Source organism: Panthera tigris, chromosome X, assembly GCF_018350195.1.
Source record: "Panthera tigris isolate Pti1 chromosome X, P.tigris_Pti1_mat1.1, whole genome shotgun sequence".
Classification (NCBI taxonomy): Eukaryota; Metazoa; Chordata; class Mammalia; order Carnivora; family Felidae; genus Panthera; species Panthera tigris.
The window spans coordinates 68,763,198-68,769,794 of record NC_056677.1 but is presented as its reverse complement, the minus strand read 5'-3'; the positions used below and the strand labels follow the sequence as shown (position 1 = coordinate 68,769,794).

General features: G+C 38.8%; 1 non-coding gene across 1 annotated transcript; it reads left to right on the top strand.

Annotated features, from left to right (window-relative positions):
- Nucleotides 1–1,088: 1,088 nt before the first annotated feature.
- LOC122235662 lies at nucleotides 1,089–1,195 on the top strand. Its single transcript, XR_006213688.1, has one exon. It is a non-coding gene; the product is annotated as a U6 spliceosomal RNA (small nuclear RNA).
- Nucleotides 1,196–6,597: the final 5,402 nt, after the last annotated feature.

The window sequence follows — 6,597 nt, the reverse complement described above, 5'->3', positions numbered from 1 at the left end:
CCTTCTCTTTCCCTCTCCTAGGGGCAGGATTCACTGTGGGGTGGCGTGTCCCGTCTGGGCTACTTGCACACTGCCAGGCTTGTGTTGCTGGGGATCTGGCGTATTAGCTGGGGTGGGTAGGCAAGGTGCACGGGGGCTGGAGGGGCAGGCTTAGCTCGCTTCTCCTTAGGTGATCCACTTCAGGAGGAGCCCTGTGGCAGCGGAGGGAGTCAGATCCGCTGCCGGAGGTTTGGCTCCGCAGAAGCACAGAGTTGGGTGTTTGAGCGAAGCGAGCAAGTTCCCTGGCAGGAACTGGTTCCCTTTGGGATTTTGGCTGGGGGATGGGCGGGGGAGATGGCGCTGGCGCCTTTGTTCCCCGCCAAGCTGAGCTCTGCCGTCCGGGGGCTCAGCAGCTCTCCCTCCCTTTGTCTTCCAGCATTCCCGCTTTCCGAGCAGAGCTGTTAACTTATGACCTCCCAGACGCTAAGTCGCGCTTGCTGTCGGAACACAGTCTGTCAGGCCCCTCCGCTTTTGCCAGCCCGACTCGGGGGCTCTGCTTGGCCGGCGAGCCGCCCCTCCGCCCCGGCTCCCTCCCGCCAGTCCGTGGAGCGCACACCGCCTCGCCGCCCTTCCTACCCTCTTCCGTGGGCCTCTAGTCTGCGCTTGACTCCGGAGACTCCCTTCTGCTAATCCTCTGGCGGTTTTCTGGGTTCTTTAGGCAGGTGTAGGTGGAATCTAAGTGATCGGCAGGACGCGCTGTGAGCCCCGAGTCCTCCTACGCCGCCATCTTCCGGAACCCCCCGAGATTTTATTTATTTGATGTATTTGAGGTAAGTTAAGCCATTGCCTCTATCAAGACACTGAACATATTGATCACTCTGAACAGTTTGCTCTTGTCATTTTTTAATGTCTCTTCTCTTCTCCCTCATTTCCCAGACAACCAGTGACTTGCTTTCTATCATTATATATTAGTTTCTATTTCTAGAATTTTATTTAAAGGTTGTCATACATCATGAACATTTTTGTATGGTTTCAGCATATTTTTTTTTAGGTTCATCCATGTTATAACACATGTCAATACTTCATTTCTTTTTAAAATGGGCAGAACTGTGCTCACTTCAGCAGCACATATACTAAAATTGGAATGATACAGAGAAGATTAGCATGGCCCCTGTGCAAGGATGACACGCAAATTCATGAAGCATTCCATATTAAAATAAAATAAAATGAAATAAAATAAAATAGGCAGAACTAAATAGAAATTTCCAAAGAGGAGTTCAAAATGTTCAACACATGAGAAGTTGCTTAACATCATTAATCATCAGCAAAATGTAAATCAAAACCAGTGAGTTATTACCTACTTAATGCCTGTTTGAATAAATGTAATCAAGATTAGAAACAAGTGCTTGTGAGGATGTGGTGCAAAGTGAACACTTATACACTGTTGGTGACAGTGTAAATTTCTCCAAACTCTATTGAAAACAATATGAAAATTTCTCAAAAAAAATAAAGAGACCCAACATAAAATCCAGCAATTTCACTTCCGGGTATATATAAAAAGGAAATGAAAACAGAATTTGGGCAAGATACCTGTACTCCTGTGGTTATTACAGTGCTATTCATAATACCAAGATATGTAAACAATCTATATGCCCACCATTGAATAAAGGAATAAAAAAGATGTGATATATATACACAACAGAATACTATTCTGCCATGGAAAAGAAGGGTGTATTTAATTTGCAACCATGTAAATGGATATTGAGCACATAATAAGCAAGATACGCCAGACAGGGAAAGACATGTACTGCATGGTATCACTAATATGTGAAATCTTTTTTTAAATTTTTGAAAATTTAAATCCAACTTAGTTAATATAGAGTATAATAATGATTTCAGAAATAAAATTTAGTGATTCATTAAATATATATATATATATATATATATATATATAACACCCAGTGTTCATCCCAACAAGTGCCCTCTTTAATGTCCATCACCCATTTAACCCATTCCCCCACCCAAACCCCACCAGCAGCCCTCAGTTGGCATTCTGTATTTAAGTCTCTTATGGCTTGCTTCACTCTGTTTTTATCTTATTTTTGCTTCCCTTCTCTATATTCATCTGTTTTGTTTCTTAAATCCCACATATGAGTGAAATCATATGATACTTGTATTTTAATTTGTCTTTTGTGACTGACTTATTTCATTTAGCATAAGATACTGTAGTTCCATCCATGTTGTTGCAAATGGCAATATTTCATTCTTTTTATCACCAAGTAAGATTCCAGCGTATATCTCTATCATTTCCTCTTTCATCATTCATCAGTTGATGGACATTTGGGCTCTTTCCATACTTTGGCTATTGTTGATAGTGGTGCTATAGCCATCGGGGTGCATGTGCCCCTTTGAATCAGCATTTTTGTATACTTTGAATAAATAGCTAGTAATGCAATTGCTGGTTCATAAAGTAGTTCTTTTTTTTAAAAAAAATTAATATTTATGTATCTTTGAGAGAGACAGCATGTGCAAGGGAGGGACAGAGATAGAGAGAGATACAGAATCTGAAGCATGCTCCAGCTCAGCTGCCAGCACAGAGCCTGATGTGGGGCTCAAACCCCTGAACCATGAGATCGTGAACTGATCCAAAGTCAAACGCTTAACCGACTGAGCCTCCCAGGTGTCCCATATTTTTAATGTTTTAAGGAACCACCATCCTGTTTTCCAAAGTGGCTGCACCGGTTTGCATTCCCACTAGCAGTGTAAAAGGCTTTCTCTTTCCCACATCTTTGCCAATATCTGTGGTTGCCTGAGTTGTTAATTTTAGCCATTTTGACAGGTTTGAGGTGGTATCTCACTGTAGTTTTGAATTTGTATTTCCTTGATGATAAGTAATGTTGAGACTGTTTTCATGTGTCTGTTAGCCATCTGTATGTCTTCTTCGGAGAAATGTCTATTCATGTCTTTTGCCCATTTCTTCCCTGGATCATTTGTTTTTTGAGTGTTCAGTTTGATAAGTTCTTTATGGATTTTGGATACTACCCCTTAATCTGATATATCATTTGTGAGTATCTTCTTCTGTTTGGTCAGTTGCTTTTTAGTTTTGATGACTGTTTTCTTCGGTGTGCAGAAGCTTTTTAACTTGATGAGGTCCAAATAGTTCATTTTTGCTTTTGTTTCCCTCTCCTCTGGAGATATGTCAAGTAAGAAGTTAATGCACCGAGGTCAAAAAGGTTGTTACCTGTTTTCTCCTCTAGAATTTTGGTGGCTTCCTGTCTTACATTTATGTCTTTCATACATTTTGAGTTTATTTTTGTGTATGGTGTAATAAAGTGGTCTAAGTTCATTCTTCTGCATGTCACTGTTTAGTTTTTCCAACACCATTTGCTGAGAAGACTGTCTTTTTTCCATTGGATATTCTTTCCTGTTTTGTCAAAAATTAGCTGGCCATATGTTTGTGGGTCCATTTCTGGGTTCTCTATTCTGTTCCACTGATCTATGTGTCTGGTGTTGTGCCAGTACCATACTGTCTTGATGATTACAGCTTTGTAATACATCTAGAAGTCCGGAATCGTGATGCCTTCAGCTTTGATTTTCTTTTTCAACATTGCTGTGGCTATTCAGGGTCTTTTCTGCTTCCATACAAATTTTAGAATTATTTGTTCCAGCTCTGTGAAGAATGCTGGTGTTATTTTGATAGACATTGCGTTGAATATGTACATTGCTTTGGGTAGTATAGACATTTTAACATTTGTTCTTCTGATCTATCAGCATGGAATGCTTTTCCATTTTTGTGTGTGTCTGTGTCTTCTTCAATATATTTCATAAGGTTTACATAGTTTTCAGTGTCTAGTTTTTTCAGCTCTTTAATCAGGTTTATTCCTAGGTATTTTATGGTTTTTGGTGGAATTGTAAATTGGGTCAATTCCTTGATTACTTTCTGTGGCTACCTTATTGGTGTATAGAAATGCAACCAATTTCTGTACTTTGATCTTATATCCTGCAACTTTGATGAATTCATGTATCAGTTCTAGCAGTTTTTTGGTGGAGTCTTTTGGGTTTTCTTCATAGAGTATCATTTCATCTGTGAAGAGTGAATGTTTTACTTCCCCCTTGCTGATTTGGATGCCTTTATTTCATTTGTTGTCTGATTGCTGAGGCTAGGACTTTTTAACACCATGTTAAATAACAGTGATGAGAGTGGACATCCTTGTCATGTTCCTGACCCTAGAGGTAAATCTCTCAGTTTTTCCCCCATTGTAGATGATATTAGTTGTATATATGGCCTATATAATGTTGAGGTATGTTTCTTCTATCCCTACCTTCTTGATGGTTTTATGAAGAAAAGATGCTGTACTTTGTCAAATGCTTTCATTTGCATCTATTGAAAGGATCATATGGTTCTTATCCTTTCTTTTACTCATTTGATGTATCACATTGATTGATTTGTGGGTATTGAACCAGAGTTGCATCCCAGGAAAAAATTCCACTTGACCATGATGAATAATTCTTTTAATGTATTGTTAGATCTGGTTTGCTAGTATTTTGTTGAGAATTTTTACATCCATGTTCATCAGAGAAATTGGTCTGTAGTTCTCCTTTTTTAGTGGGGTCTTTTACTGATTTTGGAATCAAGGTAATGCTGGCCTTGTAGAATGAGTTTGGAAGTATTTCTTCCATTTCTATATTTTGGAACAGGTTCAAAAGAATAGGTGTTAACTCTTTTTTAAATGTTTGGTAGAATTGCCCTGGCATGATAACTGGCCCTGATCTCTTGTTTGTTGGGAGATATTTTATTACAGATTAATTTCTTTCCTGGTTATGGATGTGTTCCAATTTTATATTTCTTCCTGTTTCAGTTTTGTTTATGTTTCTATTATTTTTTTCTATTTCTTACAGTTTGGTCAATTTGTTGGCATATAATTGCTCATAATATTCTCTTATTATTGTTTGTATTTCTGCAGTGTGGGTTGTGGTATTTCCCTTATATATGTGATTTTATTTATTTAGTTCCTTTCCTTTTTCTTTTTTATCAAACTATCTAAGGGTTTATCAATTTTCTTAATTCTTGCAATAAGCCAGCTACTGGTTTCATTCACCTGTTCAACTGTTTTTTCTTACCATTGATTTCTGCTCTAATCTTTATTATTTCATGTCTTCTGCTGATTTGGGGCTTTATTTGCTCTTCTTTTTCCACCTCTTTTAGGTGCTAGGTTAAGTTTTATATTTGAGACCTTTCTTACTTCTTTAGAAAGGCCTGGATTGAATATACTTCCCTAATATGACTGCCCTTATTGCATCCAAGAGTGTTTGAACTGTCGTGTTTTCATTTTCCTTGGCTTCCTTTGTAGTTTTTAATTTATTCTTTAATTTCTTGTTGAACCAATTAATTCTTTAGTAGGATGTTATTTAATCTCCAAGTATCATGGTCTTGCCAATTTTTTTTTAAATTTTTTCTTAACGTTTATTTATTTTCGAGACAGAGAGAGACAGAGCATAAATAGGGGAGGGGCAGAGAGAGAGGGAGACACAGAATCCGAAACAGGCTCCAGGCTCTGAGCTGTCAGCACAGAGCCTGACACGGGGCTCGAACTCACGGACTGTGAGATCATGACCTGAGCCGAAGTCGGATGCTTAACTGACTGAGCCACCCAGGCGCCCCTTGCCAATTTTTTTTTTTAATCTTGTGGTTGATTTTTAGTTTCATAGCGTTGTTGTCTGAAAATATGCAGGGTATGATCTCAATCGTTTTGTAAATGTTGAGTGCTGATTTTTGACGCATTATGTGATCTATTCTGGAGAATTCTCCATATGCATTCAAGAAGAATGTGTATTATGTTGCTTTAGGATGAAATATTCTGAATATATCTGTTAAGTCCATCTGGTCCAGTGTGTCATTCAAAGCCATTGTTTCCTTGTTGATCTTTTTACATGATCTGTCCATTGTTGTAAGTGGGGTGTTGAAGTCCCCTACTATTATAGTATTATTATCAATGAGTTCCTTTATGTTTGTGATTAATTGATTTGTATATTTAAGTTCTCCCACTTTGGGGGCATAAATTACTACAATTGTTAGATCTTCTTGGTGGATAGACCCCTTAATTATGATATAATGCCCTTCTTCATCTCTTGTTACAGCCTTTATTTTAAAATCTAGTTTGTGTGATATAAGTATGGCTACTCTAGCTTTCTTTTGATTTTCATTAGGATGATAGATTGTTAGGGGCGCCTGGGTGGCTCAGTCAGTTAAGCGTCCGACTTCAGCTCAGGTCACGATCTCGTGGTCTGTGAGTTCGAGCCCCGCATCGGGCTCTGGGCTGATGGCTCAGAGCCTGGAGCCTGCTTCCGATTCTGTGCCTCCCTCTCTCTCTGCCCCTCCCCCGTTCATGCTCTGTCTCTCTCTGTCTCAAAAATAAATAAACGTTAAAAAAAATTTTAGGATGATAGATGGTTCTCAATCCCCTTGCTTTCAATCTGCAGGTGCCTTTAGGTCTAAAATGGGTCCCTTGGAAGCAACAGATAGGGTCTTGTTTTCTTATCCATTCTGATACCCTGTGTCTCATGATTGGAGCATTTAGTCTTTTACATTTAGAATGAGTACTGAAATATATGAATTTA